Source organism: Lactuca serriola, chromosome 5 (assembly GCF_051521515.1).
Source record: "Lactuca serriola cultivar US96UC23 chromosome 5, Lser_US96UC23_V15, whole genome shotgun sequence".
Taxonomy (NCBI): domain Eukaryota; kingdom Viridiplantae; phylum Streptophyta; class Magnoliopsida; order Asterales; family Asteraceae; genus Lactuca; species Lactuca serriola.
In genome coordinates, this window is record NC_136412.1 from 132,938,524 (window position 1) to 132,956,163 (window position 17,640).

The 17,640-nt window shown below is 43.7% G+C and overlaps 1 non-coding gene across 1 annotated transcript; it reads right to left on the reverse strand.

The window, feature by feature from the left end:
* Window positions 1-1,473: 1,473 nt before the first annotated feature.
* On the reverse strand, window positions 1,474-1,580 carry LOC145055895 (small nucleolar RNA R71). The gene has a single exon (XR_013685442.1). It is a non-coding gene; the product is annotated as a small nucleolar RNA R71 (small nucleolar RNA).
* Window positions 1,581-17,640: the final 16,060 nt, after the last annotated feature.

Consider the following 17,640-nt stretch of genomic DNA (forward strand, 5'->3'; position numbering starts at 1 on the left):
ATTTACTAAATTGATTCACCACTACAAATCTTATTTAATCCAAATCATTAATCTAGGGAATTAATTAGTTTAAACATTTGATCACCGCTTAAATTAGTTAATTGTCTAAGGGCTAGGAGTAATGAACATGAACCTAACCACTTTAATTGGTAGCCAATAACAATTAATCTATTATAAATACAAATAACCATAGGAGTGAATTCGTTGAACCTAAATAGAAACATCTTTATCAAATTTGGTGAATTAGTTGTTTGTTTTAGTCATTTAGTTAATTAAGTGTTGCTTAAGTTTCTAGTCTTGTAAAACTAGAAGAAAAACCTTTTACTTTCATTAATTGTTTTAGTTAAAATTAGTTGTTAGTTTAATTTTCCGTTCCCTGAGTTCGACACTTTACTTACTAAACTATACCACTAAAAGACAAGTTCACTGCCTTTGTGTGCTAAATATATTAATAAAAGTAGGGAATAAAACAAGTGCATTTTACACACATCAAGTTTTTGGCGCCGTTGCCGGGGAACGGTTCTAAATAATTAATCTAATTCCTAATTTTTTCGATCCTTTGTGTGAGTTTACTTGCATAAAGTTACTTTATTGCAGTTAGTAGTCAGTAATTAGGTTTTAGTATCTGTTTTAGTTTTAATATTAAGTTTATAATTTTTTCAAAAACACACTGGTACTCGCCGAGTGCAGTCGCACCTACTCGGCGAGTAGCAGTGTAATCAGCAGTTAAATTTTCGATTTCTTTTAGTACAATTTTTTTTGTTCTTTTTACGCTTTTATTCTGTTTATTTCAGGACTTTCATGACCAGAGGATCAAACACCCCGCTGGTACCCCCGTTTGAAGATCCCGAAACCGCATTGAAAAGAAACAAGGGAAAGGACGTCAAGAGTTCAAGTACACCAAAGAAGTCACCCTTGTCCAATTTGAAGACTGTTTTTGGGAAAAATAAGAGCAGCAAATCAAGAGCATCCAACGCTTCCTTAGTAATCGACGAACCGGCTAAGGAGGATATCGAGTACGAGACCGAGGAAGAAGAGGACCCGACATACGAGCATGAAACCGAGTCCGAGGAAGAGTTAGCTGTCACAATGGCTAACATTGATGAAATCCCCATGGGAGAATGGAAGAAGAGGATGAGGGACGACACTGGCCCGAGACTTGTGCAACCCGCAATTCCCGCGACTGCTACCTTCGAGCTAAAGGTTCATATCCTAGCTTTACTTAAGGAAATACCTTTTTATGGAAAAGACCATGAAGATGCCTACAAACATTTGGATGAAGTCAATGATGTAGCTGATTACTTCAATGTTCCAAATGTGCTCCGTGAGACTCGGCTACTTCGTATGCTTCCGGTGACATTCAAAGGTGCTACAAAAGACTAGCTCAAGTCGCTCCCCCCCGGATCAGTCACCACTTGGGCCAAAATGAAAGAAGAATTCATTGATCACTTTTGCCCACCTTCCAAGATAGCCAAGTTGAAGAAGGACATTGCTTACTTTGAACAACAAGCTGGAGAGTCGCTATATGAAGCATGGGAGAGGTACAAGAGCTTACTAAGAAACTGCCCACACCATGACCTTAACAGCCAGCAAGAAGTATCCATCTTCTATGATGGAGTCAATGTCACAACCAGGCAGTTACTAGACTCGCAAGGCCCGCTCACAAAGAAGCCACCCCCGGTGATCAAAGAATTGATTGAAGAATTCTCTAAACACTCTAGAGAATACCACAACCCTAGGCATGATGTCACTAGGGGAGCCGCTTATGCAGCCACTGAAGACTTATCCGCGGTCATGGCTATGCTAAAAACAATGGATAGGAGGATGGATAAGATGGATCAAACATTCCATGCTATTCGGGTGGGTTGTGAAAACTACAATGGGCCTCACCTCACTAGAGACTGTGATTTAGATGAGAATGGCAACAAGAAGGCGCAAGTGTGTTATTCAAGTGGAGACCGATACGATGAAGACTGGCGCAAACAAAAGAAAGATTGGCTCCCTTATGAAGAGTACAAGAAAGACAAGGAGGAAAGGTTTAGGCAAAAAGGGAGAGGGTTCTACCAAAAGGAGGAGCCAGTGCAAGAAAGGAAGCCAAGCTTGGAAGAAATGCTCACAAAATTTGTAGTTGCTTCAGAAAAAAGACATAGTGACCATGATGCTACAATTCAAGAAACAAGGACCATGCTAAGGAACCAGCAAGCATCTATCCACAATATAGAGACACAGCTTGGGCAACTTGCTCAACAAATCAACCAAAGGTCACCGGGCGAACTTCCTAGCAAAACTGAAAATAACCCACGAGGCGCGCAAATAAACATTTTCACAACAAGAAGTGGGAAGATAATCACTCCTCTGAAAGCTATTCAGACTGAGTCATCCAAGAAATCACAGAAGGAGGAGGCAGAAAAGCAAGCAGAAAACCAAGAAATGCACTCTGACAGTCCTACTCGCCGAGTACCACGTATGGACTCGGCGAGTACATCACAAAATCCCACCGCACAGATTCCTGAAAAACTTTACCAGCCTCCCATGCCATACCCAGCCCGAGCTAAGAAAGAGAAGCAGGAAGAGGAGTATCAGAAGTTTCTAGATCACATCAAGACTCTTCAAATCAACATACCCTTCATTGAAGCCGTCATGCAAATGACCAAGTATGCGAAGTTCCTTAAGGAACTTCTCACCAATAGAAGGAAGATGGAGGAAGTGAAGAAGGTAGTACTCAATGAAAACTACTCAGCTGCTATGCTAAATAAGCTACCGAAGAAGAAAGGTGACCCGGGGAGTTTGACCTTACCTTGCCAATTTGGCAACTTGACTATCATTCATGCCTTAGCCGATTCGGGAGCAAGTGTGAATCTAATGCCATATTTGTTCTTTAAAAATCTGGATCTCCCGGAACCAAGGCCAATTCGCATGGCAATACACTTGGCAAACAAAACAGTCACCTTCCCAAGAGGCATATGCGAAGACATACTAGTCAAGGTGGACAAATTCGTCTTTCCCGCTGATTTTATCATCCTAGACATGGAGGCGGATCCACAAGTGCCAATCATCCTTAGAAGACCCTTCCTCAACACGGAAAGTGTCATAGTAGACATGAGGGACTCAAAACTCACCTTGCGGGTAGGAGAAGATTCAGTCACATTCGGAGTGGATCAAGCCATGAAGTATTCAAGGAACAGTGACGACACGACATTCTCAATCGATATGTTAGATGAGTTACTGGAGGAAGGCATAACTGAAGATTCCATCAAGTTCACAGCTGAGGATGAAGAATTTGATCCAGAAAAAGACTTGATGGAAATTGAAAGACTGCTGGAAGAAGCCGACTATGAAGAATTGGTAAAGAACACAAATAGTTCTACTCGCCGAGTAGGACCGATATGCTCGCCGAGTACCTCTGAAGAAAAGGCAGAAGTCGTGAATACAACCACAAACTCGCCGAGTACCCTACCTGCACTCGGCGAGTCCAACAGTCAGAGCCAAAAATCGGAGCTTAAAACTTTACCAGATCATTTGGAGTATGCCTTTCTTGAAGAAGGCAACCAAAAGCCAGTAATTATAGCCTCTGACCTGACCAATTCTGAAAAAGAAGAACTCGTGCAAGTGTTGAAGAAGCGGAAACGGGCCATAGCATGGAGCATCACCGACATCAAGGGAATAAGTCCATCCTATTTCTCCCACAAGATCAACCTGGAAGAAGGAGAAAAGCCGGTTGTACAACACCAAAGAAGATTGAACCCGAATATGCAAGAAGTAGTCAAGAAGGAAGTGGTCAAGCTTTTAGATGCGGGAATTATATATTCCATTTCCGACAGTCCATGGGTGAGTTCGATCCAAGTAGTGCCCAAGAAAGGAGGGATGACGGTCATAACCAATGAAAAGAACGAGCTAATTCCGACACGAACGGTAACCGGTTGGAGAGTGTGCATCGATTATTGAAAGCTAGACGATGCCACTCGTAAAGACCATTTTCCCTTACCTTTTATTGATCAAATGCTAGAAAGATTATCGGGCCATAGCTATTATTGCTTTCTAGATGGAATTTCGGGTTATTTTCAAATACCCATAGACCCAATGGACCAAGAAAAGACCACATTCACTTGCCCAAGTGGGACTTTCGCTTATAGACGCATGCCTTTTGGGTTAATCAATGCACCCGCGACTTTTCAAAGGTGTATGACAGCTACATTCCACGATATGGTGGAAAAATTCATGGAAGTTTTTATGGACGATTTTTCCATTTTTGGATCATCTTTCCATGATTGTCCCACTAATCTTGATTTAATGCTTGCTAGGTGTGAAAAAACTGACTTGGTACTCAATTGGGAGAAATGCCATTTTATGGTCAAGGAGGGTATAGTGTTGGGCCACAAGATTTCCAAAATGGGAATTGAAGTGGATAGGGCAAAGATAGACACTATTGCCAAATTACCCCCACCAACCAATGTGAAGGGCATTAGGAGTTTTCTAGGACACACGGGTTTTTACCGGCGTTTCATAAAAGATTTTTCCAAAATAACTAGACTTCTAACACAACTACTACTAAAAGATGCACCATTTAATTTCACTAAAGAGTGTTTAGAGGCATTTGAATTTTTAAAGGAAAAACTAACTAATGCCGCGATCATTATTGCACCAAATTGGAACTTACCTTTTGAGATTATGTGTGATGCTAGTGACTATGCATTAGGAGCTATCCTTGGTCAAAGGGTTGATAAGCACTTTCAACCCATATATTATGCTAGCAAGACTCTAAACCCAGCCCAAGAAAATTACACCACCACTGAAAAAGAATTACTAGCTATGGTGTATGCCTTTGACAAATTCCGCCCTTATTTGGTTTTATCGAAAACCACTGTTTTTACTGACCACTCGGCTATCAAGTATTTGTTTTCCAAACAGGATGCCAAGCCAAGACAGATACGATGGGTGCTACTTCTTCAAGAATTTGACATAGAGATACGAGACAAGAAGGGAATGGAGAATATGGCAGCTGACCACTTGTCAAGGCTTGAGAACCCGCGATTGCAAGAAGATAAAGTTGGAGACGACTTCCCGGACGAGTACATCATGGTGACAGTGGGAGAAGAGCCATGGTTCGCGGACATAGCTAATTACTTAGCTACAAATTACATCCCGAAAGACTTTAGCAGTCAACAAAAGAAGAAATTCTTTGCTGAATTAAAATATTACTTTTGGGATGAGCCATACCTCTTCCGAAGCTGTGCGGATGAGATCATACGAAGATGCGTATTCGGAAAGGAAAGCTGGAAAATACTAGAGCATTGTCATAGCGGGCCCACGGGTGGACATCATGGAGCACATTACACGGCGAAGAAGATCTTTGACATTGGGTTTTATTGGCCCACAATTTTTAAAGATGCAACCCAATTTGTCAAAGAATGTGATGCTTGTCAAAGGGTGGGAAACATTTCATCTCGAAATGAAATGCCACAACATAGTATCCAAGTATGCGAGGTGTTCAATGTGTGGGGAATTGATTTCATGGGACCATTTCCAATGTCTAAAGGAAACAAATACATACTAGTGGCGGTGGATTACGTATCTAAGTGGGCGGAAGCACAAGCATTACCAACAAATGACGGACGGGTGGTAGTACGGTTTTTAAAGAAACTATTCTCACGATTAGGAGTCCCGAAAGCCCTTATAAGTGACCGTGTAACACCGAGAATTTCAAAATAATTTTTCACAAATTATAAAAAAAAACATTTCTCATTAACTTTTCATAAAAATATTAAGTTTAAATCCCAATTCACATTATACAAAATCCCAAGATCATATGTATATCAAAATCCCATGCGTGTGTACAGATCAAGCCGGCGCCTTCCCCACGGTCATCGCTAGTACCTGAAACAACAACACTAACACTGTAAGCACAAAGCTTAGTGAGTTCCCCAAAATACCACATAAACATATATTAGCCACTCGAGGCTATCACTCTATAAGTCCGTGCACCCAAGCTCTGTGAACCCTTAGGTTCTAACTTTGGGAACCTTCCGGTTCCAACTCTATAAACATGCACAGCATAAATCACATAGACATCATCCAGTACAACACATAGCATACACATAACATACATACTCTGACACATAACTCTGATTACCTACTCAAGGTAAAGTATAGTGAGAAGACTCACCTCGTATATCTCGATAACTCGCGAATCTGGGAAATCACTCGTGCTCGATCCTCCGAGCTATAATCCTCCTATAACATCATACATCTCTGATTAACACTTTTACCACTAAGGTTGACTACCCCTATCAAGTCAACTTTGGTCAACTCTGGTCAACGGCCAACTTTGACCGGACTCGGTGAGTGCACTAGGGCGACTCGGCGAGTCTATACATATTCACCAACTCTCTAGGATTCTCTTTTGACACGTCGAGTACTCCCCTGACTCGACGGGTTCCACCTGGCATGAATCGCGGGGCCACCATGACTCAACTCGCCGAGTCTCAAGAACAACTCGGCGAGTCCCAGCTCGACTCAGTCTAACTGTCCACCCTCTCTAACTCTCCCTGACTCACTGAGTCGACCCTTAACTCGGCAAGACCACTCGCTGAGTGGTTAAGGACGATCTTCATGCTACTCGCCGAGTTTGTTCTTCAGACTCGGCGAGTCCATGCCATGCATCAACCCAAACTAGTTTCTGAGGTCAGATCCGCACCATCCACTCATAGATCTGGCCCTCCTAAGCTTATTCATCACGTAAAGTTCATATCTTGGTTACCATACAACACTTACAAGGCTCTTTTTGGAGAAATGACTTCTAGAATGGCAACCCTAGCCTCCAACCCGAAAGGGAGGACATAAAGCATGACATTAGGGACTCTCTAGACCTGCTAAGGTCCAGATCTAGGAACCATATCCCTATGGGACCTCTCACACTTCCAATACAAAGCAAATAAGGCATGAAGAAACCCTAGATTTGACCATATCAACAAAATACGAAAATAAGCTCTGAAGGATACCTCAAGAAGCCTCCGCTGATGAAATGAAAGAAGATCCAAGCTCCCCAACTCTTCTAGCTTGCCTTTCCTCTTCCTTTCTTGCAAAAACACACAAATTTGGTGAACAATGGCCTCTTTCTCACTCACACGAATCCCTCAGCTGTTTCGGTGCTCTCAAGATCCAGGTAGCCACAATGAAGGGCCATAAGGTCCTTTAAATAGGGCTTAAGACCGGGAAATTAGGGTTTCATTAAACAGCGAGGACTCGTCGAGTCCATCCCTTGGACTCGTCGAGTCCGGGCGCGAACCTGCGTCCTGAACCGCGATCCTACTCGGCGAGTCTGAGCTCCAACTCGCCGAGTCCCCTCACAAAACATTAAAAACATAAGCATAAAAGATACCTGGAAATCCGGGCTGTTACAATTCTCCCCCACTAGAACTAGACTTCGCCCTCGAAGTCTCGCTCTGCAAATAGCTCTGGATGCTGCTCACGTATCTCACGCTCCGGCTCCCAGGTCATCTCCGATCCCCTCCGATGCTGCCACTGAACCAACACCAGGGGTACTTCCTTGTTCCTCAAAACCTTGATTTTCCGATCTCTGATGGCCACTGGTCTCTCGGCATAATTCAGACTCGCATCCACTTGAATATCCTCTAATGGAACCACTGCCGACTCATCGGCTATACACTTTCTCAGCTGCGACACATGAAAAGTGTCGTGAATCTGCCCCAACTCTGCTGGCAAATCCAAACGATAGGCTACTCGGCCTACCTTCGCGATCACTCGGAAAGGTCCAATATATCGGGGTCCCAACTTGCCCCTCTTCCTGAATCGAATCACTCCTTTCCAAGGAGAGACCTTCAGGAGTACAAGGTTGCCGACCTGAAACTCAAGCTCGGACCGACGTCGGTCTGCATAACTCTTCTATCGGCTCTGAGCGGTCAACAACCTCTGTCTGACCTGCTGAATCTGCTCTGTCGTCTGAAGCACGAGCTCTGTACTGCCCAGCACCCGCTGACCAACCTCTCCCCAACAAATGTGGGTCCGATACCTCCTCCCATACAACAGCTCAAAGGGTGGCATACCAATGCTCGAATGATGGCTGTTGTTGTAGGAAAACCCTGCCAAAGGCAAATATGTATCCCAGCTACCCCCAAAATCCAACACACATGCTCGAAGCATGTCTTTGAGCGTCTGAATCGTCCGCTCACTCTGACCGTCTGTCTGGGGATGATATGCGGTACTAAAATGCAGTCTAGTACCCAACTCCTCATGGAATTTCTTCCAAAATCTGGAAGTGAAACGCACATCACGGTCTGAGACAATCGAGATCGGCACCCCATGCCGAGATACCACTTCCCTCACATACACCTCCGCCAATTTCGCTGCTGAAGAACTCTCACTGATGGCAAGGAAGTGAGCGCTCTTCGTCAACCTGTCCATAATCACCCAAATTGCATCAACCCATCTGGCAGTCCTCAGCAATTTGGTGATGAAATCCATAGAGATCTGTTCCCACTTCCACTCGGGAACCTCCAATGGCTGCAACTTACCATGCGGCCTCTGGTGCTCAGCCTTAACCCTACGGCAGGTCAAGCACCTCTCAACGAACCACGCGACACCTCTCCGATTTTCTACTCGATTTGCATCATTCAACCAAAAAGGTAACATCTTTACACTATAAACTCCTTAAAGGTTCGATCTTTATCATGGATTTGCCCCGATTTTACTTTATTTCGGATTTGGGGGTTTCCTCAAATTCTAGGGTTTCAAATTAGCCATAAATTACGTTATATTAGGACGAATTTCTTTATGATTTGTGGTTAGATAGGCCATTACAACAAACCCCTATGATAAAATTGGATTATTAACCGCTATACACAGGTCCGAGACAATACAGTCCTGAAGTTCATCCTACTCGCCGAGTAGGTCGTGTACTCGGCGAGTAGATGACTATTCAGACCCACTTTCTTGTTTTTAATTACTGGGTATTGTTTGCTGGTGTGGTTGTTGGTGTTTGTATGCAGGAACCATGTTCAGAAGGGGGCAGTCTTTGCGCGGGGGAAGTCAAAATGATATTCCATGGCTTTCCTTTCAACACATAACTTCCAAGTCATCCCAAACCCGGGCTAGAAACAGGTTGGAAGCCCTTAAACAAAAGGAAATTCATCTCCCAAATGCGGTTGACTGGGGTTGGCTGGGCAATGTCGGGTTAGAGGAGGAACTTACACCATATTTGGTGAAAGAGTGTAGTTTGGGGTACACCACCATTACGTGTGATGGATGGTTACAATTGTTCAAAATTCAGGAGTCCGTGTATGCTGAGTTGTGCTGGGAGTTTTTCGCTACCATCTTATTCCGAGGTGGTAGTGACTACTACAATCCCAACGTAATCTCTTTTTCTTTGGGTGGAGAGCTGCGACAATGTAGCATTGCTGAGTTCTCGTGGAGGTTGGGAATTTATGATCAAAGCATGATGATGACAGAAGATTTTGAAGCATTCCTGGAAAATAGCCACAAAGAACTTCCCGAGGCAGTGGTGGCCTCGACATGGTGGAACACAATCGCCAACCGAGTGTATATCCCGTCCACCGCTCAAGAAGGCCACATCCGCTCACCAATCCACCGCCTTATTCACCGATTTGTTGCCAACACCATCAACCAAAGGAAGGATTGGGACAAGGTCCCAACCCTTGACATCTTCTATTTATGGAGTATCATTACTCCCGAAGCCTTTTGCAACCTCCCGTACTGCATTGCCAAATTCCTTGCCGAAGGGGCGGTCAAGGAGAAAGTCAATTCAAAAATCAATGGAGGAATGTTTATCACTCGACTGGCCAAGTCATTTGGGATACTTGATCTGCCGCAAGCTAGGGCGCTCACGGTTATCCACCCTCCACCATTCAACACGGCATTATATCGGAGGGCGAGGATAGTCGAGAAGTTTGGTGACTCATTCACCATCCCACATGAAGACGAGCCGACGATTCTGGAGGATCCGGGGAGGCGGGTCAGACAGCGTAGCGAGCGGGTACGAGAAGACCCACCGGTTATTCCGGTGGAGGAGGATAATGATGGATGGAATCAATTAGAGTACCGCCGCTACCTAGATGACATTGGGCAAGGGGTGAACTACAATAACCAATCTTTTGAATATCTTTTTCAACAAATGAATATCACCTCAAGGCCCGGTCCCGGATATCCATATATCATGACTTGGGATGAGCGGATGAGGAGGAGAGCCGGAGAAGGAGGAAGTGGCACGGAAGGAGCCGATATGGAGGATGAATGATGAAGAATTGTTTTCTTTAATGTTTTTTTTATGATGTTTTAATTATGTTTTGGACAAATGTTAAAACACTTGGATGATGTTTGTTTTCGTGGTTTGATTATTAGTGTCACTTTTAGTTGTTAAATTTTTTTTTTTCAGGATAAAAGATTAGGAGGCATGCTAATTTGAGGGTCAAGAAGGGATTAAAAGATTTTCAAGAAAAAAATGGAGTGTTGTTCTTAGGATTGAGTCCGTGCAAGTTGAGAGTGATGGAGTGTGCTATTACTGAATGAATTAGAAGAGAGGGTCAGGTTGCATTTCCAAACTAGAGTCGAATGGAGCATCAGTTATTAATTTTGGAACTGACAGTTCTACTCGCTGAGTGCACAAATTCTACTCGGCGAGTACCTGAGTTATTGCACGATATCGTTCTAAGACAAGAGCTACTCTCCGAGTCCACGATTCTACTCGCCGAGTAGTCTGCCAATTTTCGAATTCCAGAACTGCTTTGGGCACTTTCACTGCAACATTTACCCACTTTTTGGGAGGAATTGTCTCTGGAGATATTTTAAAGAAGATTGTTCCTTAAAATTTTCGAGCCGTCAACCACACGAGACGCATGACACCCGAGCCATGGATGGGCTGTTCCCATGGTAAAAGTCAAGAGAAGAAGGAGCTGAAGAAAAGAGTATCAATCTATCGACTGCTACCCCAGGGGAGTTTGTTCCAATTCTCTCTATATTTGCATTTTTATTTTTGCATAATATGCAATGAGGGCATTGCATAAAATAAGTGTGGGGTAGGGGGTTGGTCACATAAATAGAAAACTTAGAATCTTAATTTAGTAGGGGGTTGGTCACATAAATAGAAAACTTAGAATCTTAATTTAGGCTAATTTTAAAATTTTGTTGCATACAAAAAATATTACTTAGAACTTAATTTAGAAAATTTTGGTAAAAGTAAAATTAGGATTCCATGTTAGAATTGTGTTGATAATTGCATGATAACCCAAATGTTTAGTTGAGCCTATATACGTTCTAATGCATTTGTGGCTTCCTTATTCCAGTGAAATCATGGGACAAAAACACGACCCCGCTCGGCCTGAGGGATGCAATATGTTTAGCAGCCTAAACCTGAAATGTATCCAGGAAAATTGTTATCGTTAGCCAATAAAGGTTGAGATTGAGCGCCCCTGCTTAAGCATGTAGGGATTTGAGTGAAAAAAGTGAGTTACATGTTAAAATAAAAAGAGAGGATTACAAGAAAAGTTTGAAGAATTTTTGGAGCATCAAAGTCAAATATGAAATTAGAAGATCAAAAATTCCAAGAAATTCAAAAAGTTGAAGATACCAAAAATCAAACAATAAAGGTGGTGAATTCAAAGAGATTAAAGATCAAATTACCAAAGGAAGTGAAGAATTCCAAAAGAGCTCCATAGTGGTATCGAAAAGTTGTAATTCTAGATTATGTATGCTTGGGTTGCTCAATTAAAAATACCTTGAGGGTAAGAGGTTTTCTGAGGATGGATTCGGAGGGTTGCATAAAATGCGCATAGTTCGGGATGAGTGGGCAAGTGTTTATGAGGATTGTGAGTATTTGGAGTATGGGAGGTCCTTAGGAAAAATTTTAGACACAAATGCACGCGTTGCGGTCTCGGTATAATGGCTGGGTTAGATTGGAGTTGTCATATGTGATTCTAATATGTTTAAAATTTAGTTTTGCTTGGCGGCAAGAAAAAGTCAAGTGTGGGGTATTTTGATATGTGCATAATTAGTTAATTATTTAGTATACATTTTTATTCATTTTTAACTAATTATGTGAATAATATGAACAAAAGGTACTTAATATTGTTTAAATTTTGTTTTCAGTCCAAAAGACATGCTTGGGAGTGAAAGGGAGCAAGGGAAAGCAATTAAAGACCAAAGAATGAAGATTGAGGAACAAAAGTCCATCTACTCGGCGAGTACACGAGTCTACTCGGTGAGTCCAGCTGAATATTCTAGAAGATAGCCACGACTCCTGATCTAAGACGGATAACAACGAGTCTACTCGGCGAGTTGGGTCTGCTACTCGCTGAGTACCCCCTGTTTTGAGATATCTATAAAAATCGAACCTTTATCCGAGGGGACTACACTTTTGGCAATTTTTGAAGATCCTTCTGCGATTGAGAGCACTGGAAGACGCTAAGGATTTCTAATCTCCAACCTTTTGAAGAATTGAAGCAACTAGGTTAATCATTCCACTTAGCTTTAGGATTTGAGTATGTCTAATCTAGTTGAACTTGCTTTTGTGTGTGATTTTACTACAACTATGAACTAATTTCGTTTTTGTTTCTGTTTGGGGAATACCAAGGAACTCCTATGGTTTAATTCGTAGTTTTGATTAATTGTTTATTGGTGATCTATTAAATTAAGTTTGTTAAAGACCCTTATGCATTAATCACGATTATTTTCTGTTAATTGGAAGACAGTTAAGCTGCATGAACATCTCTTAGTTGTTAACCTCATATGTCTATGTGAACACCAATTCATATGCTTAGGAATAATGATTATGAAACTAAGATTAATAAGACAATAATTAGATTAATGTGTGAGCTTGTTTGAGAAACCATCAAACAAGAGGTTAGTTGATTTACTAAACTGATTCACCACTACAAATCTTATTTAATCCAAATCATTAATCTAGGGAATTAATTAGTTTAAACATTTGATCACCGCTTAAATTAGTTAATTGTCTAAGGGCTAGGAGTAATGAACATGAACCTAACCACTTTAATTGGTAGCCAATAACAATTAATCTATTATAAATACAAATAACCATAGGAGTGAATTGGTTGAACCTAAATAGAAACATCTTTATCAAATTTGGTGAATTAGTTGTTTGTTTTAGTCATTTAGCTAATTAACTGTTGCTTAAGTTTCTAGTCTTGTAAAACTAGAAGAAAAACCTTTTACTTTCATTAATTGTTTTAGTTAAAATTAGTTGTTAGTTTAATTTTCCGTTCCCTGAGTTCGAGACCTTACTTACTAAACTATACCACTAAAAGACAGGTTCACTGCCTTTGTGTGCTAAATATATTAATAAAAGTAGGGAATAAAACAAGTGCATTTTACACACATCAACCACCCTAACTCCAGATCATGCGTAGGGTATCTTGTCTCATGCAGCTTCAGCTTCCGCGATACATAGGCTATCACTTGTCCTCTCTGCATGAGGACCACCCCTAAACCTGTGATGAATGCATCACAGAACACCACGAAATCCTCAACTCCTTCTGGGACAGTCAAAATTAGAGCCTCACACAAATGCTGATGGAGGGTCTCAAACGCCCTCTGTTGCTCAGGGCCCCACCGGAAATCCACCCCCTTCCCCGTCAGACGAGTGAGGGGTACTACAATCTTGGAGAAATCCCAAATGAATCTCCGGTAGTACCTTGCTAACTCCAGAAAACTCCTGATATCTGAAAGAGATCTCGACACCTCCCACCGCATGACTACCTCGATTTTGGCCGGGTCAACCAAAATCCCATCCTGGTTAACGAGATGCCCGACGAACTGGACCTCTCGTAGCCAAAACTCACACTTCGAGAACTTGGCATACAGCTGTTCTTGTCTCATAACTCCCAATAAATCCATGAGGTGCTCCTCGTGCTGCTCTCGGGTCTTGGAATATACCAAGATATCATCAATAAACACTATGACCGAGCGATTAAGCATCACCCTGCAGACCCGATTCATCAGGTCTATGAATATTGCTGGTGCGTTGGTGAGCCCAAACGGCATCACCACTAACTCATAATGACCATAACGAGTCTGAAACATGGTCTTCTCCACGTCCTCCTCTCTAACCCATACCTGATGATATCCCGACCTCAAATCAATCTTGGAGAACCAAGATGCACCCTGCAACTGATCAAAGAGATCATCTATCCTCGGGAGTAGATAACAGTTCTTTACCATCAGCTTGTTCAACTCCGTATAATCAATGCACATATGGTGAGAACCGTCCTTCTTCCTGACGAAGAGGATCGGTGCTTCCCATGGAGAACTGCTAGGTCAAATGAACTGCTTGCCCAACAGTTCCTGCAGCTGCGACGATAACTCATGCATCTCAGGTGGCACCAACCGGTACGACGCCTTGGCGATAGGAGCCGCACTCGGCACCAGGTCGACCCGTAACTCGACCTGCCTCTCTAGAGGCACCCCTGGTAACTCCTACGGGAACACGTTAGCAAACTCTCTAACAATTAGAACCTCTGAAACTATAGTCTGATCTCTAACCCACGTATCCACCACATACGCTAGATAACCCGCACACCCGTGCTGGATACACTGCCGAGCCCTGGCGCCTGAACAAAACCCTGATCCTACTATGGTGCCCTTGCCATATATAATCAGTTCTCCCCCACTTGGGGTTCGAACTACCACCCGTTGGCCCTCGCAATCTATCATGGCACCAAATCGACTAAGCCAATCCATCCCCACAATCATGCATACTTCTCCCATGGGAATCAGAATCAAATCTACCGGAAAGGACATTTCAAAGATCTCCAACTCGTATCCTCGGTATACTGAAGAAGCAGAGACCCCGTGTTCGTTGGCGATAGAGACTCGCATTGGACACTCTAGCTTGCCCACTGGCCCACTGAACTCCCTACTAAATGTCTGAGATACGAAAAACCGACTTGCTCCCGAGTCAAATAAAACCAATGCAGGCAAGGAGTTCACTAAAAACGTACCTAATCACAGGTACAACAGATAAGTGTAATACACATATAATAAATGAGATGAAGGATAGAAACATACTAGCAACCACATTCGGTGCTGCCCTGGCCTCCTCGGTTGTAAGCTAGAAGGCATGCCCCTGAGCCTTCGGAGGCCCTGCCTTAACTAGCCTCCCATCTGCAATCCTCAATGTAGTCGGCACTGGAGTCTACGCCGGCCTGGCTACGAGCTATGGACAGTTGGTCTTCACGTGACCAACCTGATGACATGATAGTATATCCTCATATCCGATGCAAGGGCGGATTGGCGACAGTCCCTAGCATAGCGCCCCTCCTTGCCACACTTGTGGCACCCACTACCCGCTCGACAAACTCCAGAATGACCCTTGCCGCACTTTCCACAAGTGCGGCTCTGCTGACCCCCGGTCCTAGAATCAGCAGTCTTAGACCGCTTCAGCGCTGGTTGGGACTGTGCCGGGGCCTGACACTGATCCCTGAACTGCAGCTCAATCTCCAACTCATGCCGCCTAGCGGCCTCCTGTTGATCCAGTAGAGCATCACATCGCTGGGTAGACAAACTCTCTGGTGTTGGTCTTGAGCATGCTCAGATAATGAGTCATTTGAGCCTGCTCGGAAGTAAACTCTGGGCAGAACATTTCCCTCTCTCTGAACATACAAGTGATCTCTGTCACCGACTCCCCATCCTATCTCAAGCTCAAAAAATCTTGTGCTAATCCTTCCCGCTCAACCTGTGGAATGTATCGGGCGCGGAACATATCCCTGAACTGTTCCCAAGTAAAAATAGCTATCTGATCATCAATGTACGACCTTGTCGTCAATCTCCACCAGTCCCTGAAATGTTCCCAAGTAACAAAGATAAGCTCAAACTCTCGGATCACCGACACAAACTTTACCACCTCTAATCACCATAAAACCATGCTCATAAATTTCCAACTTCCCAAAATGCCCCAGAAGTCAAACAGTCAACCATTGATCAAAGTCAAAGTCAACGATCAAGGTCAACAATCCATGTTGACCTGACTCATCGAGTCCTTCCAGAACTCGAGTAGTCGTGAAAACCCACCCACTGACTCGTCGTGTTTCCCTACAACTCGTCGAGTCCAAGCGTGTCCAAATGTCGGGGAAAACCCAAGCTTGTCCAAATCACCAACTCTCCCCCTCTTGATGTTCGAACCCGAACTAACTACTGCTCACAGTCGATCACTGCCCCATTAGGGCTTAAGCAATCCTTGCCCATAATGACCTTGTTCCAATGCAATAGAATGGGAACCAAATCCACCAAATACTGCTCACTGAACAACTGAAGAGTACACCCGGATGAACCCTCGCAACCCGAACAGTCCTATCATCAGCAATCTCAACATTAAGAGGACAATCCAGCTCCCCTGGAGCTCCAGCAAATCTCTTGCTCAGCACAAGCGATACAAACGATCGGGTAGCTTTCGAATCGAACAATACCAAAGCAGTAATACTGTTCACAAGGAGCAATCCTAAAATAAAACATATAAACATAAGCATGCAATTCAATATAAATAAAGAGATAAGGAGAATATACATACCCGCCACCACATCTGGAGCTACACGCGCCTCCTCTTCCATCAGCCAGAAAGCCTTACTCTTCACCACATGCGCGTCTGACTGGCCCTGGCTGTTGTCAGTAATCCGCAGAGTTGCAAGAGCGGGTGCTGATACCGGTAATGCTGCAGTTAAACTCGGACAATGGGCCTTCTTGTGGCCCTTCCGATTGCAATGAAAGCAAATCAGATCAGATACCGGGGTGGTGGTGGCGGTAGCAGTACAATCCCTACTAATATGACCAATCCGACTGCACTTGAAGCAGCCAGAACCACCCACCCTGCACGCCCCCTCGTGTATCTTGCCGCACTTGCCACAATGACTACGACCCTGATGGCCTCTCGGTCTAGAATCAGATACCCTAGGCCTCTTGCCCAAACCCTCATCACTCGGCACATACTCAGGCTTCCTCTTCTTCTCCATCTTTGGGTCAATCTCCCTCTCCCTAGCTTGAGCTATCATATCCTCCAACATCTTACAACTGGATCGAATCACAAATTGCCGAATGTCACTCCTCAACATCTCATGATACCGGGCTTTCTTCATATCCTCATGCGCCACATAATGCGGAACTATAAGTGCTCTCTCCCTGAACATAGTAGTGATCTCAGCCACCGTCTTAGTAGTCCGGCGGAGATCCTGAAACTCTCACGCTAACTGCTGCACCTCAATCACCAGTGAAAACTCAGCTCAAAACTTGGTCAAGAAATCATCTCATGACATCACATCAACCGCATCATCACCCATTGCACGCCCTACCTCCTCCCACCAGTCTCGTGCCATGTCCTTCAAAAGGCAAGAAGTTAGTATGACCTTGTCCCCCACGGGACAACGACTGGTGCGGAAGGCGTTAGCAACATCTGCTAACCACCTCCTGCTTGCTATCAGGTCCCTCGCCTCATGATAATCTGGAGCTCTACATGCATGGAACTCCCTGAAGGTCAAAGAACGCGTCCTAACCAAAGCCACCATATCAGCGCGAAAGGCGCTCAATCACTCATCCAGAATCTCTAGTATACCCTCCTTGACCGCGCCGAATATCATAGGAGTATGATCAAGGATACTGCACATA